This window comes from Protomyctophum parallelum (genome assembly GCF_964188405.1).
Source record: "Protomyctophum parallelum genome assembly, chromosome: 2".
Classification (NCBI taxonomy): Eukaryota; Metazoa; Chordata; class Actinopteri; order Myctophiformes; family Myctophidae; genus Protomyctophum; species Protomyctophum parallelum.
In genome coordinates this window covers 59,599,855-59,612,827 of record NC_139699.1, presented here as the reverse complement: position 1 = coordinate 59,612,827, position 12,973 = coordinate 59,599,855, and the positions used below count along the sequence as shown (strand labels likewise).

At 43.3% G+C, this 12,973-nt stretch overlaps 1 protein-coding gene across 1 annotated transcript in view; it reads right to left on the bottom strand.

The window, feature by feature from the left end:
- The window catches only part of dbndd1 (dysbindin domain containing 1), a 46,939-nt gene that overhangs the window by 22,995 nt on the left and 10,971 nt on the right, over positions 1-12,973 (bottom strand). The gene's annotated exons all lie outside the window — the stretch shown is intronic.

Sequence of the window (12,973 nt, the reverse complement as noted above, 5' to 3'; positions counted from 1 at the left end):
CGCATTGTGATGCTTGTATAAATCCGCTATTTTTGGCAGTGGCGTGCACAGATAGACACTAGGGGGTGCTAGAGCACCCCCTGCCCTTTTGGCAATTTTGCTCTAAAAAAAAAAAAAAAAAACGTTTTCTTTTTGTGTGTGGAGGACCATGGTGACATTGATCAAATCTTGATAAAAAAACACTTATACTATATTATTTAGGCCCCCACAATCTAAAGCTATATGTTTCTATGTCAGTGGTTCTTCGATTAAAGAAAAAATAGCAGACCTACAAGCTCGTAGCGCGCCACTCGGTGGCGCGCTATGAGCTTGTAGATCTGCTATTTTTCAATAGCTAAAGCACCAAAATGGGTTCCCGCCCCAAAATGCGCTGCACAAGGTGCCCTTTTTTTTCACTTGAGCACCTGCCCCTCTAAATTTCTGTGCACGCCACTGATTTTTGGCAAGTGACACTATACTGCACAACAAAGCATGAATCAAGCGTTCAATTCGGTGTTTTTAGCGAACAGACTGAGAAAGTATAATTTAGCAATCCGATTTGAATCATGAAACATTTCAAACCACGTATAGGAATGAATGAATGAAAACGGAAGCATCACTCTTTATTCCAGTGGTTCCCAAAGTGGGGTCCGGCGGGGACCCCCATGGGGGTACCTGAGGGGATTCCAGGTACCAGCTAAATGATAGTTTGGAACCAAATGGACCATTATGGGTCTGTAACTCTGAGAGTGTACACTTTTGTACACTCTCAGAGTTAAATTAACATTGGTTTTACAATCTAAAATTGGGGGTCCCAGAGATAGAAATGCCATTAAATGGGGGTCCGTCCGTAGCCTAAATGTGCATGTCAAACTGGGGGGGGTCCTTGAAATTAAACGGGTTGATAATCACTGCTAGAGCCGTAAAATCTTCTCTTATGGGGGTCTCTGGCATATCTTTTCAAATGGGAGTCCGTGGGATAATTAGTGTCAATTTGGGAGGTCCTTGACATGGAAAGGTTTGGGAACCAATCGCTTTATTCTTTCTCCCTACAAAACAAAGGTGGCATGCATTCGACATGAGTCTCTGAGTCTGCATGACGTCAGTGAGTTAGCTTGAGTTTTGTTTGTTTTCCATGCTGCAGCATCCAATAGCCTATACCTCAGGCAGGGCTCAGATCCCAAACTGTTACACTGAGAAAGCACAGGTTTCTTGTTAGCGACCGGTATATAGCAGCAGCGTGCCTGGCTCGATCAGCATTCCAAAAAACGCTGCTTTTTATACGTGCGAGGTGTGGAATGCATATCTAGTGACACCGCTCTGTGCCGTGCGTGCTTCGTGGAACATATAACCTTTCACAGGCACAAGCACACCTGCCTCTTTTGTACAGTGTAAGAGTGAACCGTTATGGGGGGGTGGTTGTACAGTACAGTAATCTGTTAGTGTTAACACACGCGCGCAGACCACTGTAAGGAAGTTGTCTGGACCACAGCAGTGACTGAGGCTGGTGGTATAGTGTATTTTTGGCTGTGTGTATGCATCAGTGGATTGCCTGTCTGAATTCATGCATGGTGGACGTGCCGTGCAAGCAAAAGACAGAGCAAAAGAGTCTCATTGAGTTGAGTGTGTGTGTGGGATTCTATTTGTGAAGAAAAAAAAGAGGGGGTTATGGATGACAAGTTGAAAGCTGCTCCCCCCCCCCCTGTGTGTCAGCCTTGTTATTTTTTTAAAACAATGCTTCAGGGTTAGTTTTCTTTCTGCTCTATTGTAATTTGTCCTTGACAGTTTTCTCCCTTCATGCTCCCCGACAGAAAGAATACACAATTGATACACATTGCTGTGAAGAGAGGATCGAGATTCATTTTTCAGTTGTTTTTACTAGAGTGGTGAAAGCAAAGTAGAACATATTATGGAAAGACAGACAGTCCTTTTATTGCACCGATCATTTGACACATCATTTGACACCGGGTCATATGATCTGTACTTGTACAGATCAACAGATAAACATACGGTACTTTCCTTTTTTTCCTGCCTCTTACAGTATGTGCATGCAGTATCTTCATCTTGACGTTTTTCCACACGCAGCAAAACGAAATATTTCTCTTTATAGTATATCGATTGTTTTTTTTTTTGCCCATTTCTCCCAGTTTAGTCTTTGTTTCAATGTCCATTTGCTGCTGTTTTTACCCTGCTCGCCTGCTAATGAGTTCTGAGGAGCCCCCACTGGGAGGACATAGTAGCCTTGAAACCATAGACTAATCTGCTGCTAATGACTAATAGACATAGACTAATCTGCCACAGGAATAAATCTACGCTATTGGTTTTGATAGCACATCAGTGAGCTGGATGCAATCCTACCTGGAGGGGAGAGAACAGATGGTGGAGGTGAACGGAACACTGTCCCCTCCCCTCCCAGTGAGCTGTGGTGTCCCACAAGGAAGCATACTAGGGCCTTTACTGTTCCTAATTTATGTTAACGACATGACTTCAGCTTGTGACTGCAACTTGTTCCTGTTCGCAGATGACTCAGCACTGCTGGTCTCGGACAGGAACAAACTGCAGGTTGAAAAGACCCTCAGCTCTGAACTCGGTAGAATCTGCACCTGGCTCGCTGATAACAAACTATCCTTACACCTGGGAAAAACTGAATCCATCCTCTTCGGATCAAATAGTAAACTCAGCAAGGCAGATGGCTTCTTGGTTAGAGTGGGTGACAATATTATCACACGAAAAGATCAAATTACCTACCTAGGTTCCATCCTGGAGGCTAATCTTTCCGGTGATAAAATGGCCACCAACGTAATCAAAAAAGTCAATCAAAGAACAAGATTCCTTTACAGGATCTCCTCACTGATCAGCAAAAACACCTTGAAGACCTTAACAGGAGCCCTCGTACAAGGTTTCTTTGACTATGCATCCACCTCTTGGTACCACAGCACCTCAAAGGCCCTTAAAACAAGGCTCCAGACCTCCCAAAACAAACTGGTCAGGCTCCTACTTGGCCTCACCCCCCGAACCCACCTCACCCCTGCCCACTTTGACAGGCTGGGATGGCTTAGGGTCGTCGACAGAGTACAGCATCTTGCAATGGGTCTGGTCCACAAGATTCGATACACCACCAAGATACCCATGTACCTGTCTAAATACTTCCTTAATGTAAACGAAGTCCACACCCACAACACCAGAGGGAGTGCAACAAACCATGTACAACCCAGATTCGGCACAAACAAGGGACTAAATTCTTTTCGCTCCTATGCCACCAAAATGTGGAACGCCCTACCAACAGTCATTAAGACATGTGAATCCCTTGACTCCTTCAAAACCGCTCTCAAAGGGCACCTACGGATGGCTGCAATTCGAAACTGGCCTCTGTAAAATCTGAATCCCCCCCACCCCATTTCCCTCACTGTATATTGTATATTTTCCCAGTGCTTGTATATTTTCCCTTTTTTGCTTCCCATATGATGAATTCCTGTTCTGTTCTTTAGCTACATAGAAATGTCTATTTGTATGTCTCTAAATGGTTGTATGTCTTTAAATGTTTTGATGAATTGAACAATGTGGACCCTGTTGTAAACAAGTGTAATGCTTAACCCATTCTGACCGGGCACCCATTTTGGTGTTGGCATCATGTTATGCTTTAGCACTCAGTGGCGCGATATGAGCTTGTAGATCTGCTATTTTTGAAAAAAACGAAGAACGACTGACATTTTTAGAATCTGATCTCAGGTCAGAATGGGTTCATCAGACCAGTGTGTGTCCAGCGGAAACCTCGTATGAATCTGATCTCAGGTCAGAATGGGTTAATTGGGTCGTCCACTCACAGTTGACAGTCTTTGTATTGAGTTTGTGCTTAAAATGTACTGTAAATTCTACAAACTGTTAATAAATATTTCAATCAATCAATCAAAAACGTCTGGCCATGCCAAGCTCCAAAACCTGATACCGACAAAACCCCATAACAAGCTTATTGAGAGCCGGTATATCGATACGCTTTGGGCTTATCAAGCCTGTTATAGCGGCCCACGACGTCATGCTTAAAGGTATATTCAGTGATTTCACTAAAAAAAACGTAGGTTTCGTTTTTGACTGGGACCTAAGCCTTTCATCCAATCAGGATAGAGAGCCAAAAACGAAACCTAAGGTTTTTTGACCCCCAGGGGTTAACTGGTGACAGGGAGGAACTCCTTATATGGTCAGCACACTCTATAGTAGAGAGGATTATAACAACAAAACAAAAAAATAAGTGATATTTGAATTAAGTGAAATCACTGAATATACCTTTAAACAATCAACACGAGAGGTGTCGGCCTAAAAGTGTATTCATACCTGCCAACCAGCACTGCTCGCGTAAACAAAGTTATGCTTTTCAAGTGACGGTAAACACACATTAACCAGTTTCTTGATTATTTGTATCTATAGTAAAAGATACTGGTTCTGTTCGGAATGTATTGTCATCTCCCGTCTTTCCACAAAATAATAGAAAATGCTCGATAGGTGTACTCATTATCAATACAAATGCACGAGCTCCATTAGGAGTCGCTATAGCACAGAGCTATATAGAGCACGACGATTGCCCTCCATGCCCAGCTTCCCTCCTTCGTTCATGGCCAATTGTGTTTGTGTAGAGTAGACACTTGGCAACCACCGTGGTGGATTGGATCCCATATGGATCCCACGATGATAGAGAGGTACCACCTGGGCACCAACAGACTCTGTGCTGCCGGAACACAACTCTAAAAAAGTAGCCACACAGAATGTAAACATGGCGTGGTAAAGCCTATGAGGACTGGATTGTTGTGGGCAGTGGCGTGCACAGACATTTAGAGCGGCAGGTGCCCAAGTGAAAAAAAGGGCACCTTGTGCAGCGCATTTTGGGGTGGGAACCCATTTTGGTGCTTTATAGTTATTGAAAAATAGCAGACTTGTAGGTCTGCTATTTTTCTTTAATTGAAGAACCACTGACATAGAAACACATAGCTTTAGATTGTGTGGGGGCCTAAATAATATACCGTAATTTCCGGACTATAAGCCGCGGCTTTTTACCCATGATTTGAACCCTGCGGCTTATACAACGGTGCGGCTAATCTATGGATTTTTACAGCTAACGCAGAACCATCTCAGGCTCTGAGCTAACGTAGCTGCAGCTTATAGTCCGGTGCGGCTTATAGTCCGGTGCGGCTTGTATATGGGATTTTCCCAAAATTTGGCTGGTGCGGCTTATATTCAGGTGCGGCTTATAGTCCGGAAATTACGGTAGTAGAAGCGGTTTTTTATCAAGATTTGATCAATGTCACCGCATGGTCCACACACTATAAATTAAGGGGAAAAAAATATTATTATTATTATTATTTCTTTTTTTAAGAGCAAAATTGCCAAAAGGGCAGGGGGTGCTCTAGCACCCCCTAGTGTCTATCTGTGCACGCCACTGGTTGTGGGTCATGTGCAAAACTGTGGGCAATTTCAATCCACTATAACTATATCCCGGAGATGATGCGACAACCTTCGCCGCAAAGACTCAAGGGGTCAGCGACCCTTCCAAGACATGATAGATGTTGATGTGGTGTTTTGTTTTGTTTTCTCTGCCTGGAGAAATAATAATCTGCCTGGATAGGGCTTTACGTTACAGAGCACGTTACAGTCTACAACGAAGTCTATAACCTGGAGGGATTGGTTGATCAACAATAAGACTATAGCTACAGCATTGAGGCTGGCTTCTGTATACCCCATTGCTTGATTGCTCTGTGATTGGTTAGTCCGTTGTTAAGCCAACCGGATGATAGACACTCAGTCAGTCAGTCAGTCACTCAGTCAGTCAGTCAGTCAGTCAGTCAGTCAGTCAGTCAGTCAGTCAGTCAGTCAGTCAGTCAGTCAGTCAGTCAGTCAGTCAAGTCAGTCAGTCAGTCAGTCAGTCAGTCAGTCAAGTCAGTCAGTCAGTCAGTCAGTCAGTCAGTCAAGTCAGTCAGTCAGTCAGCCAGCCAGCCAGCCAGCCGGTTTCTGAACTGCCCACAGCCCTCCTATGAGACTCCTATGAGACACAGACTGAGTAAGATTTTTTTTTTGCCATTTTAACATGATTATTAGTGAGGATGAAGATAGGTTGAAAAGTGGTGAAGTGGTCCTTTAAGCTCCCAGTAACAGGAATCAAGGTTTGGACCCCTCCGGGTCTACATCAGGACTCATGATGAAGACCCCCGAGGGGTCCAAACTGTATACGCCCAGCTGGAGATGTGACGCCAGTACATTATTACACTTCATGGTCAAGGGCAATGGAAGGGAGTACAGTATGTGACTAGCATGCATGATTTTCATTTGCACGCAGCATGAAATCAAGTGTACCGACTGGGAAACGTGTAAAGGTGTAACAACGACCAGGCTGTAGAGAACATCTTTATTTCAGTGAGCAGTATATATTAAGCCTATATAGTCAATAAAGAAGCTCTTCGCATGAGTTAATCTCACATCCATGTCCACAGAGCACAACCAAGCACTCCCATTAGCATGACATCAGAGATCAACTAGCACACTTGAGCTCGGATTCTTTGGGAGAAAATAAGATCTGGTCATAATAATGACCGTTATCTTATTATGTAATTGGCCGCCGACCGCCATCTGAAAATATGTCGTTCCTAGGGACTCCCCCAGAAGCAAAGATTTGAGATTTGAGATTAAAACGTTCACTCTGTAAGAATATACATGTATATATTCAAATATTTGACGCACATTTTCATGATTTTTCAAAAATAGCAGATCTACAAGCTCATAGCGCGGCACCGAGTGCTTTGAGCTTGTAGATCTGCAGTTTTCCAATAGCTAAAGTATAACGGAATGCTTAAAACACCAAAAGGGGTTACTTTCCGCCCAGATTGGGTTAAATTTACACTGTGTTCTAATATTAAACCCTGATAGTAACCTGATGTTGTTCAAACAACACCCGATTGCTATTATGGAATAAGTGAACAGCCAGGTGTATTTTTTTATACTCTGTATTTTGACATGGCACAGCAAGTTAAAAACACCATCTTTACCTTGACCTGATGCCATGTAGATAGATAAGAACAGCAAGGTAAACATCATCTTTACCCTGACCTGATGTGCCCTTAGATAGCACTGCATGTAGACTTGGATAGCATTTTATACAGACTTATAGCAATGGCATGTTATGTAGACGGCACTATATTTGCATTGTATGTATAGTCACACCACTTTATAGCATATGTGTATAGGATAGTATAGTATATATCATGTGTAGTTTATATGCATAGTTTCATTATATATAGATATTCCACTGTTACGTTCTTAGCTTACGCATTTTTCATGATAGCTACTTTTCATGTATGTATTGCCATGCTTTTTGTTCTTGCTTAATGTAAGTCGCTCTGGATTAAAGAGCGTCTGCTGAATGTGTAAATTGTAATAATATCCTGTACAATGGTGTGAAAGTCACAGAGCGTAATTATAGTCCTGCAGGGAATAGGATTAACCCATTCTGACCGGGCACCCATTTTGGTGTCGGCATCATGTCGTGCTTTAGCTATTTAAAAATAGCAGATCTACAAGCTCATATCGCGCCACCGAGTGGCGCGATACGAGCTTGTAGGTCTGCTATTCTTTTTTTAATTGAAGAACGACTGACATTTTAGAATCTGATCTCAGGTCAGAATGGGTTCGTCAGACCAGCGTGTGTCCAGTGGAAACCTCGTATGAATCTGATCGGTCAGAATGGGTTAAACATAATCTCTTGGTTAAAATGACAAAACTCTGAGCATTTACAAAAAAAGGGAGATAAATGACATCATTAGGCGGGAGAAGAAAAGGAGGAGAACAGGTTGAAAATAATAAATGTCAGGAGAGAATTAAGAGGGAGGATGAATCCATCTCTGGAAGCAAGACAGTGTTAAAATTGAATGATTTATTAGACGACTCTGAATGAACCCCATGGGCTGAATGAATGAAGGTGTATACGAGTACCGCTTGTATTGGAATTAAATGAAAAGGCCACGGCTAATTAAAATTGAGAACATTGAGGCATGTGCTTTGTTGTTGTTGTTGTTGTTGACAGACAGACAGACAGACAGACAGACAGACAGACAGACAGACAGACAGACAGACAGACAGACAGACAGACAGACAGACAGACAGACAGACAGACAGACAGAGACAGAGTGTGGAGGGAATAAGCTCGCATGAAGAATAGCTTGCTCTGACAGAGCGTTCCCACGAGGCTGAAAGATGCTGACCTGCAGCTATACAGGGCGAGAACCAGAATCTGTGAAGAAACATGACGGGGGTATAATAGAGACTTGAGGGAGAGCAAAGAATAGTACAGAAGAAAGTGCTATAAAAGTATCAGAGGATATAAGAAAGAACACACTGTAGTAGAGACAGCTACTATAGTACCCTATAATTCAGACGACGACAGGACGATGAGGTTATTCTTAACCCAGACCTGAGGCTCTCTCTCTCTCTACAAATGCCTCATGCTAAATCAGTGGTTCTCAAACTTTTTTGTGTCAAGGTCCCTCAAATTGATATTAATTCGGGACATCCCATCTGAAAATGTTTTTGCACCAGCAGGGACACGTGTACAGAAGTGACATGGTGACCAGTGGCGTGCACAGACATTTAGAGGGGCAGTGAAAAAAAGGGCACCTTGTGCAGCGCATTTTCGGGCTAGAACCCATATTGGTGCTTTAGCTATTGAAAAATAGCAGACCTACAAGCTCGTAGCGCGCCACTCGGTGGCGCGCTACGAGCTTGTAGGTCTGCCATTTTTCTTTAATCGAAGAACCACTCGAACAACACTTTAGATTGTGGGGGGCCTAAATAATATAGTAGAAGCTTTTTTTTTATCAAGATTTGATCAATGTCACCGCATGGTCCACACACTACAAATTAAGGAAAAAAAATAAAAAACATTTTTTTTTTTTTTTTTTTTTAAGAGCAAAATTGCCAAAAGGGCAGGGGGTGCTCTAGCACCCCCTAGTGTCTATCTGTGCACGCCACTGATGGTGACTAAAGTTACACAGACGCTTTCCCCTTTTCGGTTCATGACCGGCAAACTATAGACCGTTTCCACGACGGTGGTGCAAATCCTTTCCTTCTATACGTGCCCCTATATGCCTCTCCCCACTCCCACATCCAATGGCTTTGAATAATTAATCTGGAAAAGGGTTTCCCTCCCAGTGTAGTGGGTGGCAGGCAGACCAGGGACATGCACACACACATAGACATCAAAGGGGGCTTCAGCCCCCTCCCCTTTTACCCGTCTGTAAAACAACTGCCCTCTCCAGACCACGAATGTAGCATTCACTACATGGTGAAAGAAATGGAAATTCCCCTCCTCTCTTTTCCATGCCATGCCGGAAATAGCTTTTCCCCCCCCCTGAAGTCTCAATGAACTTGAACACAGTATTTTGCGTTGGACAAATTTGTTTCGAAATCCATGTCGTTACACACCGCTAGCTAAAAGAGTGCTGGGTGGTTGCGCCCCGAACTACTGCCTGCCTCCATTAAATCAGTGATGCTCTGATAACAGAATGGCCTCCATCCAATCAGTGATGCCCTGATAACAGAACATAAGCGAGTGGCAAAGACGCAGCAGACCTCCATGCTGCCTCCAGCCGACGGCTCTCCCTTCTGTACAGCTCACAACAATGCAACAGAACAGCCGTAAGGCTCTCCCTTCTGTATAGCTCACAACAATGCAACAGAACAGCCGTAAGGCTCTCCCTTCTGTATAGCTCACAACAATGCAACAGAACAGCCGCAAGGCTCTCCCTTCCGTATAGCTCACAACAATGCAACAGAACAGCCGTAAGGCTCTCCCTTCTGTATAGCTCACAACAATGCAACAGAACAGCCGCAAGGCTCTCCCTTCTGTATGGCTCACAACAATGCAACAGAACAGTCGTAAGGCTCAAAGGTTAAATACAATAAAGGCTGACAATTAAAGGTATATTCAGTGATTTCACTCAAAAAACCTTAGGTTTCGTTTTTGGCTGTGGGACCCAGCCTTTCGTCCAATCAGGATAGAGAGTCAAAAACGAAACCTAAGGTTTTTTGACCCCCAGGGGTTAACTGGGGACAGGGAGGAACTCCTTATATGGCCAGCACACTCTATAGTAGGGAGGATTATCACAACAAAACAAAAAAATAAGTGATATTTGAATTAAGTGAAATCACTGAATATACCTTTAAGTAACAGACCATAACTACATAACGGATATCGATTGTCCAATCACACCTCTACTATATGTTGTAACGGATATCGATTGTCCAATCACACCTCTGCTCCATGGATATCGATTGTCCAATCACACCTCTGCTCCATGGATATCGATTGTCCAATCACACCTCTGCTCTATGCCACCGATAAGGATAATGGATATCGATTGTCCAATCACACTCTACTCTATGCCACCGAGAAGCGATTTCCCACACGGTGTGTGATGTGCACATGTCGTTATTGTTCTCAGACATATTTTGTGAAGGCATGTGAGGCATATATATATACATCAAAGGTCTTACAAAAAACGTAAGAAGTGTACCCGGGGGTCTATTTTATTCCAGGAACTAAGTCTGCGTCTATCAATGGACGTTCCTCGTATCCTCATTATTCACCTCCTCTCGTATAGATGTGCCCACACCCGTCTACATACATGAGGAAGATCAAAGGGACTAGAGAAGGAGGACGAGCTACCATCTTGTGAGAGGAGAGGATGAAAGAAGATAACGTATGTCCTTCTGAGCCCAAGGATAACCGCCCCCGTGCTGTCTGAGCTGCGCCTCATGCGAACCCCCAGGGGATGGGAGTCTGTCTGGGCGTCATTAGTCCAGTCTGGCAGCCCATGGTGTGAGACAGAGGGTATACAAGCATCCACAAGCAGGGAGAGGTTAGGAACAGAAGCACATTTCTACACTATAGCGCGCAAGGCATTATCCCAAGCAATCTCAATGGCTTTTTATTTATTTCTTTTTTTTTTTTACAGTGAGTGAAATACACAGGTGATTGTCAATAGCTCTTTTAAAACCCATTATGTTATGCTTTAGCTGTTGGGAAAATTGTAGATCTACAAGCTTGAACTTGTAGGTCTTGTAGGCTATTTTTTTTTTAAAACCCGTATGTTTTTAACTCAAATCTTTGCTTCTGGGGTGTCCCTGCAGAAGAACATGTTTCAGATGGGGGTCGGCGGCCAAATACAGTACATTACAATTACAGTACAAGTACAGTACAATTCTAGGGGTCCTTGACATGAAATAGTTTGAGAACCGCTGACATACAGAAACGTGAGGTTTTTCAGAAAACTGTCTTTTAGAAGGCATTTGTAGAATCGTCCTCAGCTCTAAATGGGTTTTATTTAATGCATATAGAAATCGATCACCCGGTAATTGTTACTCTTGTCGGGTAAAATCCTATAGAACATAATCTACTTAACTCATTCTGACCGGGCACCCATTTTGGTGTCAGCATCATGTTATGCTTTAGCTATTGAAAAATAGCAGATCTACAAGCTCATATCGCGCCACCGAGTGGCGCGATACGAGCTTGTAGGTCTGCTATATTTTTGAAAAATCGAAGAGCGACTGACATTTCTAGAATCTGATCTCAGGTCAGAATGGGTTCATCAGGACCAGTGTGTGTCCGGCGGAAACCTCGTATGAATCTGATCTCAGGTCAGAATGGGTTAATGGTGCACATATCATGACCAAAGTGCTCCCTCTGGTAAGTCTCTGTGGTCATACGGTGTGCCAGGTGGCATGTAGACACATTACAGCAGGATATCTAGACCTTCGCCGCACTGTCGAAGGGCGGTCTCTCTGAATGAGTGTTCAGTCAGTGGACCAGATAAAGGCAGCCTTGACCCATTCTGACCTGAGATCAGATTCATACGAGGTTTCCACTGGACACACACTGGTCTGATTAGCCCGTTCTGACCTGAGATCAGATTCTAAAAATGTCAGTCGTTCTTCGATTTTTCAAAAAATAGCAGACCTACAAGCTCGTAGCGCGCCACTTGGTGGCGCGATATGAGCTTGTAGATCTGCTATTTTTTTATAGCTAAAGCATAACATGATGCTGACACCAAAATGGGTGCCCGGTCAGAGTGGGTTAACCTCAGTATCTGTCTCTGAGTGTCTGTGCCCGGCACGGGCCCTGCCTTCCCATACAACAGGGGCAGCCTCTGTACACACTCAGTCACAATCAGTGTTGTTTTCGTCGACTAAAACTAAGACGAAAAATGTCCGTCGACTACCTTTTTTCACTGACTAAAACGAAATAAAAACGAATCTATGATGACTAAAACTAAGACTAAATATACTGTCAATTTCGTCAACAAATAAAAACTAGACTAAGATGTTAGGAAGGGACTATAGTAGACAAGAGATCCAGTTTTATGCTGGGTTGCATGCTGAAAATAGCAGATCTAGATCTGCTATTTTTTCAGCATGCAACCAAAGTGTAAAATATGTCATTACAACGACATGAAGGCCTGTCAAAACACATTTTAGTCGACTAAAATCAACTGTAGATTTAGCCGACTAAAATCGTATGACATTTAGTCGACTCAAACTAGACTAAACATTAGAACATTCCAGGTGACTAAAATGTGACTAAAACGAAGTGAAAACTATTGAAGAGACTATATGACTAAAACTAAAATAGAAATTTGCTGCCAAAAACAACACTGGTCACAATGCATGGTCTTTCAGCATGAAGTGCATTTAGACTCAGAGGATGGGGGGGGGCTTGCGGCAGACCTAAAAGAATGGCCGGCCATCAACCTGCACTGGATGAGGTGGAGCTGCAGGTATACCTCAGTCAGAATTATATTATCTAAGAGTATATCCCAACTTTATTACGTGACGTGAAAATCAATGTCAATGTTTACATGCTCACAGTCACGTTAACATTGAGGATGTTATACTGTTCCATTATTTACAAACTGAACTCCCGTCAACCAGTGACCTCCAGGAAAGTCTGGATGGCAAC